Raw genomic sequence first — 15403 nt, forward strand, 5'->3', positions numbered from 1 at the left:
AAACATATTAAACATATCAAAAACATACACAAAATCATTCAACACTTAAAATAATGATTTTTGACGTGGAAATCCAAATGGGAAAAACCATGATGGGTATGAATACCCACAAGTATTCTAAACTCTTTTGAAGTTCGCCCTGTTAGGAGCCAAGCCTTGTTAGAATCTTTACAAAAATGTCCTGTTAAAAATAGATCCGGTTAAGGACCACCTAGTTAAGGGATTGACTATAATACCCTGTTAAGAGAAATACCCTGTTAGGAGTAACCTCAGTAGAGGATTTGAAATCCAAGCTAATGGATCACATGGTTAGGGGATTTAGATAGCACTAAGCCTGTTAAAGCTTACCCGATTAGGGGATTTAACTGTTGTAATTGTTAGAGAACAACAGGGTCTTGCTGATCTGGTAATAGCACTACTCTGCTTGATCAGATCCGTTTAAACTCCTATCTGCCTTCAAAACATTCTGCAGATACTCCTTCTAGTTTGGTAACAATTAGACTACCACACATAACCAAAATTGCCAATACTATTACAAATCAACTCATTGACCTTATAATAAAATACACTAGGTCGGTAACACATCACAAAACCTAAGATCTTATAGAGATTACAAACATATCGGTTCAAACATGACCGTTAGATTACATAGTAATCATTTGCACATTGTCCTAGACAACCTTGACCGCTCCTTGATCATCGCTCATCGAATCCTGTAACTCATCACGTGGTTTCCACTTCATGATAAGCACTTGCTCATTCCCGAGATAAATAATTATCATCACGCGGTAAAATCACTTTGAAACTCATCACGTACAACATGCATACGTGGCATAATCATCTTCGATCACCATTTGATCATAGATCAACATAACCGATTCTCCAAGCTCCATCGGTTAGGTTTCAACAAATCAACAGGTTAGGGTTATCGGTTGATCCCTTTGCTTCAAATACCAATACTGGTTGCATTACTGCATCACTACTGGTTGTAATACAAGTCCATTACTGGTTACTATTGACATTAATGACAAAACTATACTTCATCAATGCAATCTTCATGCAATGCCAACAATCTCCCCCTTTGGCATTGATGGCAATACAAATATCAATACCTCCTGATTGTGATGATTGAGAGTAATGCACATACACAGGTATAGGAATCTTGGTTTACATTTTCCATGTACTCTCCTTCAATTGTATCTCCATGTCTTCAACTGGTAACTGGCTACAGTTCATCTCCTCTTCAATCATACAATTATTCTCCCCCTTTGACAACAATACCAAAGTGAAAGTAAAACATACAATGTCATACTTCACTGTTCTGCAACAAGATGCTCCCCCTGTGGAGTAGCTCCACTCAACACCAATCAATAGGTTAGGGTTACCGGTTGATCTCTTTGCTTCAAATACCAATACCGGTTGCATTACTGCATCACTACTGGTTGTAATACAACTCCATTACCGGTTACTATTGACATTAATGACAAAACTATACTTCATCAATGCAATCTTCATGCAATGCCAACAATGGATGCTTATAACCAATAGGTTGCTCTTCTTCATCCCCCTTTTTCATGAGACTAGTCATCCCTCTAGACATCAAGTCCACCCTTAAAGACTGAAATAGTATCAAAGATAAAGAGCTGAGGGGGAAATATTTTGCAAAAGAGATTGAAGGGGTTCATTAGAAGATGCCCCTCATTTGATGCTTAAGATTTCAAATTTAGGGGCTTCAATGGCTAATTTATCCTCTAGCATGAGCTACTTTTCTTAGCCACGAGTCATCTAATCTCTTCTTCGCTAGTATAAACTTGCATTGCAAGAAACTACTCTTGTAGTTTTCTTTGAGTCTCCATTTGATGTTGCTAAAGCTATTCCTAGTAAGCGAGTTGATCTTGTTGTAGGCAATATTCCTGCTCCTTAGTAATCAACTTCAATTGTTCTTGGAAATTCCTTATTATTTCTCTAGTGCTAACATTTTCAAAGTTTATTACATTTTGATGCTTGGACAAAGGATGAGCATCTTGATGGGAGATATAATAAGCCTCTTTTGGTTGTCGGTAATCATATGCAAGCTACGTAGGGGTGGGTGGGAGGTACAAGCATTATGAAATCTCTCGTAACTTGCTATAACAAGGGAATATGGAGAAAAACTAGAAGCATATCTAGCTTGATTTTGTTGATAGGGAGGTGAAATGCTTGTATTTTCATGGAAATGAGAGGGAAATATCTATTGTCGATAATATCTTTCCATACTAAAGCATAAGGAAAGTTAAAGATCTGCAAATGATGTTCTAAACAAAGAACAAAGGTCTACTCAAAATAGAGAACTGGGTACATACTAACAAATTCTCCCAGATGATCTAAACTAGTAGAGTTGTCGAGCACTTGTAGAATGCCTCTTTAAGGTTGAACATGTTGAATAACACACCAAATATCCAATTATGAAAATATGGTCCCATCGAGCATGCCAAAAAATACCATTGATCCCTAATAAGGCTCACACCTTAAATAAGGATAGTCACGAAACTCCACAGGTGTGCGACTCGATGCGACCTATGAAGAAACCTCTAGGATTTTAAAATCCAGCTCTTCATAATTCTAGAGGGGATGAAAAAGGGGATAAAGATAACATAAGCAAAGTAAATCAGAGGTGATGCACCAAATATTTTTACAATACTTTAAAACCCTCCTTGAGATCAACCTTGAAGACATCTAACATTACTAGAGTGGACATAGAACGCCACAAACTCTTCATTGATGGAGAGAGAACAAAATGCATAAGTCTCAAAGGAATAAAGTGTGACATTCAATTCTTCTTGTGAGAAGCACCCATTACAATCCATTGAAACCTAAATGTCTCAATTATTTTACTTTAATAGTTAACATCCACAAATTTTGCCCATCAAATGGAATAATCTAATTCATAGCCATAGATTGTTGCAGGAAATAGAAGAGTATTTAACATAGTCTAAATCCCTAAAAAGTCACATTGAAAATTAGGAAAGCTAGGACTCATAATCATTAGTTGTTGGCAATTTGGAGGAAGTGATTATGTGTTGCATTGATGTTTTGTCATTAATGGCAACACCGACTATTTTGGTTGTTTACCGATTTTCAGTTGGTTCTGGTAGATTGGTTGGATTATGATATTGATCTGGTTTGCTCTGGTATGCTTTGGTTTGTGGAAGTGATTTGGATATTTCATTCATGCTATTCAGATGCATATCACGATCAGTTGGTTCGGGACTCAATGACTCAGATACTATCATTAGTTCTAGTAAGCCTTTTGGTCACCGGTAAGGGTTTTATCGGCAGAGCTTTGTTGAAGATATTTTGATGCATGTAATAAGTGGTGTTGGTGTGGCTTCTAGATGGATTTTGGGATGATGTTGGTTATCTTGTTCGTATTCCTGTTGATCGGTGGTGTTGCATTTTGGACCGAACCTAATGCTATATTTTCTGCTAGGTTATGGACCAACTTATGTAATATGTTGATGGGTGATCCCGATCCGTTACCAGATGGATTCATTGATTGGATTATGTTGTTTTGGTCTTAGGCCGACTTGGTTGACCGTTTGATTGCGAGTTTATGCTATGAATTTATTGTATTATCTTTTAGGTGGCCGACCTAATTGTTTAGGTCCTAGGTTGATATATATGATGTAAGATCTTTTTGTAGATCATGGTTTTGGGATTGTTATGCGATTATCTGTGTGCGAATAATGTTGTAATCATATGTAGGATTTTTGGTCGATCATAGGTGATCTAATTGGGTTGATAAGAGAGGTTTAAGACCTCTGGCATTGAGCTTAACCGAAACTGTACTCAGGCATAGGATATGTTATCTTTCCAATCCACTCTTCTTTCCGGATTGATGTGGTGGTACTACTACTTAGGGGGAGTAGTCAGTTGTAAGAATTAGAGGATTTATGATTTTTCTTTAATATTTATGTCAGATATTTGGCATTGATGTCAAAGGGGGAGAGTTATTCTTGTGAAAAACATAAGGGAGAGATATATCCATTAGGGGAGTTTGATTCAGAGCTTCATTGCTATATCATTTTGTGGGAAATTATTGGTTGCCTTCCATAGGGGGAGACTTGTTTGGCATTTCTTGGCACTTGGATGTTTTTCACATCTAGTGTTGTCATCAATGCCAAAGGGGGAGATTGTTGGAAATTTGGAGGAATTGATTATGTGTTGCATTGATGTTTTGTCATTGATGGCAACACCGACTGTTTTGGTTGTTTACCGGTTTCCAGTTGGTTCTGGTGGAGTGGTTGGATTATGATATTGATCTGGTATGCTTTGGTTTATGGAATTGATTTAGATCTGTCATTCATTCTATTTAGATGCATATCATAATCAGTTGGTTTGGAATTTGATGACTCAGATAATATCATTAGTTCTAGTAAGCCTTTTGGTCACCAATAAGGGTTTTATCGACAGAGCTTTGTTGAAGATCTTTTGATGCATGTGATAAGTGGTGTTGGCGTGACTTCTAGATGGATTCCAGGATGCTATTGGTTATCTTGTTCATATTCATGTTGATCGGTGGTGTTGCATTTCAGACTGAACCTAATGTTGTCTTATTTTGCTAGGTTATGGACCGACTTATGTAACATGTTGATGGGTGATCTCGATGTGTTACCGGATGGATTCATTGATTGGATTTTGTTGTTTTGATCTTAAGTTGACTTGGTTGACCATTGGATTGCAGGTTATTGTTATTAATTTATTGTATTATCTTTTAGGTGGCTGACCTAATTGTTTAGGTCTCAGGTTGATATATATGATGTAAGATCTCTTTGTAGATCATTGTTATGGGATGGTTATGCGATTTTCTGTGTGTGAATAATGTTGTAATCATATGCATGAGTTTTGGTCAATCATAGGTGATTGAATTGGGTTGGTAAGAGAGGTTTAAGACCTCTGGTACTGAGCTGAACCAGAACTGTACTCAGGCATAGGAGATGCTATCTTTGCAGTTCACTCTTCTTTTTGGATTGTAGTTTGGATTTATTTTGTAGTCGGTGAGGCCCCTTTTGTGATGAGCAGTGCACTCTAGGCTATTGGCCTTCTTGCATGTGCAAGCCCCTCATTTTGTAATCACATACTTACTATAGAAGTATTATCTGACTATGGGTAGGCTTCCCACCGTGGTTTTTCCCTTTATTGGGTTTTCCACGTACAAATCTTGGTGTCATGTGTTCTAGATGGATGGTAATTGTTTTGTGATGTATGTTTACGCTTAATTTCTATATAAGTTATTCTAGTATTGAGTTTATGTGTTTCGGTAATAAGGATTTGAATGCTTAAAGTTTTGTAATCCATTGACAACTGATTCACCCCTCCTCTGAGTTGTCCTCTGTTTATTTGAGTTGTCTAGGATTAGTAACTATGATCATCCTACAAATAACACATGAGTATTAAAAGCTAAACATTAAGCAAAGATAAGATACACAAAGAGGCAAACTTGGCAGAATCCACTGCATCTAATTTCTATTAATTATCTGGACATACAATACTAAGGTCTCAGAATAAGATCAATGCTACTGATATTCTAAATGTCCCCTTTACAAAAATTGTGAACTCTTGGGGGGGGCTATTACAATGCGTACATAGGCTTATATAGAGATAATATCTTTGATTCTAAAACAATGATTGCAATTGAACAAGTTTTTTCATACCCGTCATGTGTCCACCATCATCATGGAGGTTATTACAATTGTCATGAGCTTAATCATTGATGTTCATTTGTGTGTGTTGGTGTTGCAAACTAGTCATTCCACTCCTTTTTCATTGCAACCGCCTTGGCATGGGTTTTTGCTTTGGCTTGCATTAGCACCCTTTTTTTTGTCACGCGATGTCTCCTAGTTTCATTCCACTTCAATAATAGCCAATGTAACACATTAATTCTATCTTTGGGCTCAAAATATGCTTAGGCTTTCGCTTTGTCAACACATGGCATGCTGGCAGAACTTTTGGAGCCTTCTTTTCCTTTTTCTTTTGAAAACCGCTTGGAGCTGACATGTGGCGTGCTCATGTTTCTTTGTGAGAATCAGGATTTGTGGTTTAGTTAGAAGTTACACCACTTTGGCATTTGGTGATCCCAACTTGGCGAGGTCATAACTCTCTACTTGGTTCTCGAAATTTGAAACCGCTTACACTATTGGAAAGGTCTTCAGAAGATCTAATTTTAGTCCCATAACACTATGCCTTTGGCTATTAAGTTAAAGGACCTCGACAACAATCTCAACCTCAATTTTTTCTCCAAAGGCCTCCAAAAATGCAAATTACTAAAACATAGAAAAGTACTGAAAAATGGATTTTTCTATTTTTCTCATCTCTAATTGCTCCATCACCTCTGCATGGCTCTAGATCTCTTTCAAACTGATTCTGACATAATTCCATAAATGCCTTGAGCATAAACTCGCAAAAGATGTAGGTTTTATCTACAAATTCTACTATAATTTTAACTAATTCAAATTGACCTTCTTTCATTACTAGAATCTCCATTCTCATCCCAAAGTTCTTGAGAGGTGAGAAGTCAAAGATCATGTAAAGATCGTAGGCAACATCAAAATATCCTCTAAAGAATCAAAATCAAATTCCCCTCAAAAGAAGAGGTAGGTGACTTAGCTCGAGGCAGTGAAACAAAAGTTAGATCGTCGACCTTTGGAAGAGGGATGGAGACAAAATCTAGAGAAGGTGGGACCTTCTCAACAACACAAACATATGCAAAAACAGATATAAACACTTAAACAAATAAAGAAATAGAAACAAAGGTTGTCGAAGCTAACCTACGATGATGAAACTCAAGAATGAGGCCATGTTCAAACTTTCACTTAGGTTTTCGTAGAGGCAAAGGCCTCTGATCAACCATAGTAGGTTTAAGTGTCCTAGGAAAACTCTAATAAAAATGAGGTTGTGAGACAAGCAAAGAAAATGATGTTATACTAGACACAACCTATGTAAGCAACATGTTAATGGGTTGGGAAAATGGAAGGATATCAAACAAGGAAGTGATGAGAGGTGGCTCTAAGGAGAGAGAAATGAAAACCTATACCCTTTTGGGGTGAGGTTCATTGATGGTCCTCAGAGAAGAAGGCAGCAACATAGAAGAAAGAGAAGGTGTAGATGTAGCAAGACCAACAAGAATGAGAGAAGGTACAAAAATAATAGGAGTAGGATCAGACATTGATGACTCACCCTCAACCTTCAAAGTAGCCTTGCATTCTCAACAAATATCCCATTAATGATTCTTATACTTGTGTGCAAGCTAGTTTTGATGTAAATGGGGATCAGGAATGACAATTTAAGAAGACTTAATGGAATCATGCTCAATGGGAGAGGCCTCCTAAGCTGTTGTTGGTAGAGGAGGAGGCCCAACTGATGAGGTAGGAGGCGCCATTGAAATAGACTCTATAGGTGTAGTCGTGGACACCCTTCCTCATTTTGCTTTAGCAACAATCGAAGGAATGGGGGATACCCTTAGAGGTTGTGATATAGGAGCCAAAAGTCAAGGAAAAACTTGGGGTGAACACCTACCCTTACCATAATAGGAAGGATGAGGGATAGCTACAATGTTTGAAAAATTGAAGGGAGGGCATGTTGTAGATGCAGGTAATGCAGGTGTCTTTTTTTTGCCTACACTAGGTGTAGACGCAGGAACAAAAGACACCATTATGGGCTGCATAGTCCTGAGTGAGCGAGGAGGTGTACTTTGAATAATGGTTCTATCCTTAGTACCTGATGAAGTAGGGGTAGAGGGTGTGATCCATTGCGACACAAGAGCAGGCAGGCAGGGAGGAGTGAAAGTCGATGCAGGAGGAGATAAAGAAGTTGCATGTTGAACCAACTTAGGATCCAACTCTCTCGTTTTATATTTATAATAGGATTTATATATCAAGTCTCCATGGGAAGAATAGGCCCAATTGGAACAAGCCATAAATGATCTAACAAAAATCCTCCACAAGCAACCAACAACTGAAATTCAATGTCTTGGACAACATGCATTGTGTCGTCATGACATAACTTCAAGCACTTGTGAATAGTCAAGGGGACTACTTCCATGGCGATTAACCAAGGAATGCCTAGCTTACCTCAAAACAGGTCTGACCACCAAAGTAGTATTACCCAGAGGAGGAATATACATCCCATCATGCATACAAAAAAAGGCACAATACTCTTCATATCTCACTCTATGTAAACCAATAATGAATATAGCCTCCTTTGTATTGACATCGACTAGACATTTGGGATCAACCATAATACCTGTAACATTGTGACCATTTATCTTAGCCAAGATGTATAATAGAGCGGGCTCCCCACTGTAAGGAGCATATAGAGATGTAAACGATATGTCATTAATTTTTGTCCTTTGGCTAAGGGGTGAGAGCAGAGTGATAGTGACCCTATTAATGTACATGCTACCACACAACATAGGGTCTAGATGATGCAGAGATAAATTTTGAGGAATGAAATTGGGTACTTGGTCTAGAAGTTATCCTCACAACAACCCCATATGTAGTCTAGATTGTAAAAGCTCATAGTCAAGAGCTCTAAAAGAGTGCAAGGTAGGAACCAAACACAAGTATTAAAATGTTTGCTAAATAAAATTGTTAAAGTGTTTTGAAACTAATTAAACCAAAGACAAGCCTTCATTCTATCACCAAAATGTAGAGGGGGGGGAATAAACCGCATCGAAAGGCCTTTAACAACATCTTGGGGACTCACTCAATCTACCTCTCCACTTAGGGTAAGAACAAAGCATGATAATTTTCATTCGCTACTAGTAGATATCATAGTCTTGGTTACAAAATCTAAAAGAGGACATCACATATCTTCTGGTGACCTTCACTAACTTTGTCCAAGGATGCACATGCAGGTCATGGACAATAGATTAGCGCATTGGCATCTTGTATGGACAGAGTAGGAAATTTCACACAAAAAATACAGAGTGACCAAACCTCGGGTTTTTAATGTTCTTAATGATATGAAACAAAGGAAAGGGGTTTAAGGAAAGATGATCATAATAGTCCAACAATTAAAGCCTCCAGTTAACTTACTTCTTCTCTACAAACCTACACACAATAAAGAAAAGATGACAATGTTGGGACTATGTTTTAGAGGTCTACCACAATTAGACCCTTGTTTTTGGTGTTTCCACCTCCATAAACAACTAAGATAAAAGATAGATAAAATGGATGAAATGACATAAAAAGGAAATACAATGATAATTATGCCATGGAGATAAAATGATAAATGCAAGAGGAAAGAGACTCACATTCCACACCCAAGAAGTGAGAGCTTGTTGGAGAGATGAGAAAACACAAAACCCTCTTGAAGCACAAAGTGGTGAAAATGGAGTCTCAAGCACAAAGTAACAAGGAGAGACACGAACACTTCAAAGATTACTTAGAATGTTGAATATTGTGAGAGAGATCAATTCTAATGCTAGTAAGAGTGATTAGATTGTTAGAGAGTGTAATGGTGAAAATTAGGGTTTCACCAATTAAGGTAAGAAAAACACTAATTTTGCTTAAATGAACACCACATTGAAAGAGGGATGGACCTAATAGATCATCTAGGCTTTCCCTATGGAAAAAAAGTTTAAAATTTTGATTAGGTTCACCTGGTTTGTTTGCAGCTCTTTCTATATTGAAGGATGTATTTGTGAAATGATGAAATTAGGGTAAAGTAGGTGATTATTAAAGAGATAAAACATAAACATTGAGCTACAGTTGTCAGACAAAGACACCGACCTAGATCTGGGCAAAAGAATAAATGTTGCATCTATTCCTAGAAGTTCAACTTGATTTTCTAGGACCAAGGCTCATCAATTTTTCATGGTCCTTTGAATTTCTCATCGTCAAAAGGTGAACCTATTTGTCTCTGCAAATACTATTGATCCACCTGAACACAACTTTATACATGTTTCCTACACAGAGAAAAAAAAAAAAGGGAAAATTGTTGGGAATAGGGGTTTGCCTAAGTCAAACCTCAGTTTAGGAATTAACCTTGAATGAAATAATGCAAATACTAAAATAAATGATGGAAAGATATACCTTAGATTTGCGCTTGCTAATGAAGATGATTTTCTCTTTGAATGTAATCACATATGTTGTTTAAAATGGCATGCACAGGACAAAACCCTAATCAAACATATGCTTGCATGAAAATTGACATGATTTTGATCCATAATGCTTGAATGATAAATATGTAGCCTTGAAGATCTATGAAAATGCTTGATGAATGCTTCGCAAATGCAAAAATGCTTTAGGTCGAATGTAGATGGAGACTTTGAATAGATAGATGAAATTAGGTTGATATAATGTCTTTATATAGGGGCTTCTAGGTAAATTGCCAATTAGGCTAACCTCCAATGGTCATCCTGAGCCACAAAGATCAAAATTTACCGTTGAGATATAACCTCAACCCCATTTTAAATTGGGGCTTGATTGACTGGGACCATGGTGTTTTGGGGCACCACTATCTAGACCAAGGCATTGCATGCCCTAGTCCCACATCAATCAAGACCAAAACAGAGCTAAAATAGGGTGTTCATCCTATGGTAGGACCCACAAAAGGCTATTCATGGCCTCAAAGATAGAAAATAGGCACAAATAGACCTAGAAAGGTAATGAGGATAAGACACGCTAAAGTAGGGGCACAAACATGAGGTGTAAATTAGACTGGTGACAATTTATTATGCTACATTTAACCCCCACTTTAACAGGAGTATGAGCCTATGCAAATTCTTGTGGTAAAGTGGATGAAAGATAAGAGAAAGGATTAATTAGGAACGCAATCCCAAGGAGATAAGACATCACTAATTTTGAGGAACCAAGCCCCCAATCTTAGGATCTTAAATCACATAATCACATGCAAGGACACACAAAATAAGACAAAAATACAAAAGGCAAACAAAGACAAACAACAACCAAAGAAAAAAGACACACCACATAAAAGCTAAAAACCGAAAAAAGACCCCAAGTAAACTAGCCAAAGAGACCTCGATATCAAAATGTCTCAACCACTAATATCATTCTTGAAAATGTCATCTCAAGAACTCAAGCGATCACATAAAAAGAGAAAGAGCATGCATAAAACCATGAACTACAAATATAAAAGCTATGAGCTCATGGGATGAGGAAAAGAGGAAACATGGATACACATTCTAGTTGTGTTCTTCTAGGTGATCCATGAGAAGAAGAATGAGATAATACATGGATTCACAGTTCTAGTTGTGTTTTTCTAGGTGATCCATGTTGGGGAGGAGAGTAGGAATAGTCTAGCCATGTTTTTCTAGTTCCACTCATCTTGTTGTGTGTGCAACTATTTGGTTTTAGGTGTTAAGAATCCCATATAAGAGTTTTGTTTATTTGGTTTCAAGCATGCAACAACCTGTGTAAGACATGAAATGAAAATGCAAATATGTGTCTAGTATCAGATAATCTCATGCAAGAGTTTCTTTGCTTTGGTTTCAAGAATGTGTAACCTCATGTAAGACAAATATTTGCCTAGTTTCGAGGGCATCTTGTGTAAGAGTTTGTTTGCTCTAGTTTCAAGCATGAAGCATCTTATGTAAGAGTTTGTTTGCTCTGGTTTCAAGAATGAACAACCCATTTAAGACATGAAAAAGTATAGTACAAACTTAGTATAAAGAGGGGGATATGTATACCCCCCCTTAAGATATCAACATAGGCCTATGTTGATGTCTTAAGGAAGCTATAAATAAGGATACCTACCTTCAACACCAAGTATATGTCCTTTTAGGCAGCGATGTTCATAAATCCATGCTAAAATGGAAATACTCTTACAAGCAAGGATAAGATAGTTGAAAAAAGAGACATCTTGCAACAAACTATGTAAAGAGAATCATTGGAGGAGAAGAGATCTTTTCTCAAAAGGAATCTAGGTTCCAAAAGGAGTTTCTTGAAAAAACATAACATCATCTAAAAAAAGAAGGAAGGGGAACAAGAATGTCTACCTTCCTCCTATTTATAGATAAAGGGGATTCTTGATGAAGGATGACACACTTTTATCCCAAAGTGAAGGGTTTGTTTATAATAGATGTACATTGCCAAGTGTAAAAGAGGTTGTAGTCAATGATACACACCTCTTGCATAAGAGATAATACTTGAGAAAACAAACAACTTCACACAAGAAATGACATCAAATCATAAGCAAACACCACTCAACAAAAGAAAAGTGGATCCTTAGAAAGGGTAGGAAAGATCAATGGCCCCCAAGTGTAGGGGTAATGAGAAGAAGTACACAACCTCGAAGGAGAGATTACACATAAGAAAATGTTAAAGATATACGCTTTGTTGTTATTGATATCAAATAGTGTGGTCTGGATGGGTTCTAGTCCACATGGGGTTTTGGTTTGGACATCAGTAGATTTAGCTACAATGTTGTAGTATTTGCAGTTGTATTTTTGGATCAAAGGTCACTATGATTGGGTCGGGAGGTCATTATGATTGAGCCTACGGTTTGGATGTGGACAAGTTGCATTGGCAGATGATCCTATTGGTATCAACTTGGTTTTTATGGTGAGGACAATTGGAAGGTTGATTTTTGTGGTTTGAGTGTTGCTTGTTTTGGTCCAGACTTTTGCGATTGTGCGATGATATGATTGATACATGTGTTGGGTTATGTTATTGGAGTTAGATGTAACATATATTTCTTGGCCCAATGATTGTGTGTGAAGTATTCTTTTGGTATGGTGTTTTTTGATTAGGTCCAACTTATGCTATATGCATTTTATATTTTGGACCAGTGGTATACCTTGGGTTGGAGATGTGCATACACATTACAATCCTTCTTTTGACCAACTTGATGATGATGCTTTGTTTTGGTTTGGTATACATGTGATGATTTGTTGAAAAGAAAATAGATGAGATATGAGTGTGTGGAATTCAATAGTGAGCATGCATGTGACTTGATGTAAGGATGTCAATGGGATTGTAATTACTATATCAAAAGGGATTATAGTTCAGATAGTGACAATCGATATAGATGCAATGATCTAGAGACTTGTAGGTCCAGATATTTCAGTAAGGTTAGATATGGTGCTATAACAGAGATTGTAATCATAATACAAAGATGCCTTTGTTCATATAGTTCTCTTTCTATAAGTTGTAATTCTATATCTTGCCTTGTTATAGTTAGCTTTAGTGCGCAAGTCCATTTATTGTATCTTGCCCCAAGAGCAGTTAGCCTTGGTTTGCAAGTCCGGAGAAGTGAGCTCCCTCTTTTGTAAAATATTTTTATATAGTGCTCACTGTGGTTTTTTTTTTGTATTTGGGTTTTCCACATATAAATTTCTAATGTTCTTGTGTGATTAATATTAATGATCTTGTGGTGTTTTCATTTAATTGTTGATGAAAGTTTGTGATTTGTTAATGTTGATTCACCCCCCCTCTCAGCATCTGGTGTGTGTTCAACAAAAAATGCACTATGTACTCACATGAATAAATATTCAATCCAAGAAAAAACATTAAGGTATGAAAAATGCAACTTGAAAGAAGAGGTAATCTTGAAAAAAAGGAAAGATTAAGATGAAGGATCACATTCCCCCCTAAGGAGAGATTATTCATAAGAGACATATTATTTCATGCAAGCAACGACATCAATTTATGAAGTTCATGCAAACCCAAAAAAGGAAATAGTGAATCCTTAAATAGAGAGAAGTGATAAGGTAATATTCTTGTCTCCCAAGCATAGAGGCAATAATGAATTATGTTTCTACCCCAAGATGATTGTAAGTGAAATAGAATCACCACTCATGACAAAGAGACCCCTATGAAGTTAACTACTAATATCATAGGGTGAGAGAAACATGGAGGGTGAATGGAGTACTAAGGCACTACCTCTTCACCAAGAAAGAGTGCAAGATCAATCGTAAGAGATATGTGAGCTCTATCTTATTGGTCTTGAACAAATGTTTTAAATGCTTTACAATTTCTAAGAGAATTAGATTAACTACAATGAAAAAGACAATGTGCATCACCTTCATTATTTCTATGATTGTGATTAATTTTAATGAAATGAAAGACAACATTCTTACCATGCTTTAATCTCCAAAAGATTCTAGTAGCTAATTTCTCTTGGTCATCAATAGGAGTAGGGCTTGTCTCTTGAGATGTAGGACAAGGGTTGCTAGAATAAGATGGACTATTTTCTATGATTTTGACTATGCCATTATCAATGAGTCCTTGCATTCCATTTTGAAAATCCCGACAATCATTGGTATCATGATCAATATTTTGATGATGCAAGCAAAAAAGAGTGTTAGAGGAAGAAGCACCTTTGGATGGATGATACTTTCTATGTATTGCAAGATACTCTATAAAGTTTTGAATTTTAAGAATATCATCCATAGGTGAATGATGAGGATGTCCTAGACCTTCAATAAGTTAGCTTGTGTAGAAGGGTTTATAGGGACTTTGATTCCTTGTTCAAATTTTCCAAGTCCTTGTCCTCTAAAACCTTGTTTTGATAGTATGTTATAGCCATTCTACAAGAATGTTTTACTTGAGAAGAAGGGGTATTGTAATGAATTTCTTTAAAATTTATAGTCTAAGTATATCTAGAAGGAACAAAGGGAGAAGTAGATGAAGAAGGAATATCCCTTCTAGGGAGATTCTCTTTTCTATCATCATGCATATCCTCTTTGATAGGTTGGGAATGAATATCCTTATCATCTAAGGGCTTATCTTTACTTAATGTCATGTGGGGAGATAGATCATGGATTATTTTCTTAACATCATCTTCTCTACAAATGTTTTGATGGTTAAGATAAGCTCTAGGAGAATAAGGGGGATCTAGAGAGATTGAAACACCAGTATTTTGATCTTGCCCCCATTGCGCTAGGATATGTATATGAGAAGAAGACAGTGCCATGTTTCTCTTCAATACTTGCTCTCCATTAGATAGATCATTGATAGGAGTATTTACTCTTTCTTCAGTCACATGAGATACCCTAGGAGAGGTATAAGTATTGGGTTTTTCATTAGCATCTCAAGGATTATGATCTACAAAAGATTTTGTGTGATCTACATATGTAATGAATTTTCTTAAAAGTAGCACCATAAAACAACATTCATCATGGATAAAAGCTTTGAGATTTAATTGATTAATAGGAAACATTATTGAAATTCTAAAAATGCAATATGCCAAAGTGCTATGAATGAAAAGAAGCAATGTGAAGTGAAAGAAACCATTATCCAACACATGATTATGATGAATATAAGTGAAAATCAATGTAATCATATGTGAAATGAAAAATAAATTAGATCTATTAAGTACCATTATGAATGTCTATGATCAGATGTGAAAACAAAAGTTACAAATTATGCAACCCACAAATCAAATTAACCAAAACTAAATT

The sequence above is a fragment of the Cryptomeria japonica genome, chromosome 1, assembly GCF_030272615.1.
Source record: "Cryptomeria japonica chromosome 1, Sugi_1.0, whole genome shotgun sequence".
NCBI classification, from domain to species: domain Eukaryota; kingdom Viridiplantae; phylum Streptophyta; class Pinopsida; order Cupressales; family Cupressaceae; genus Cryptomeria; species Cryptomeria japonica.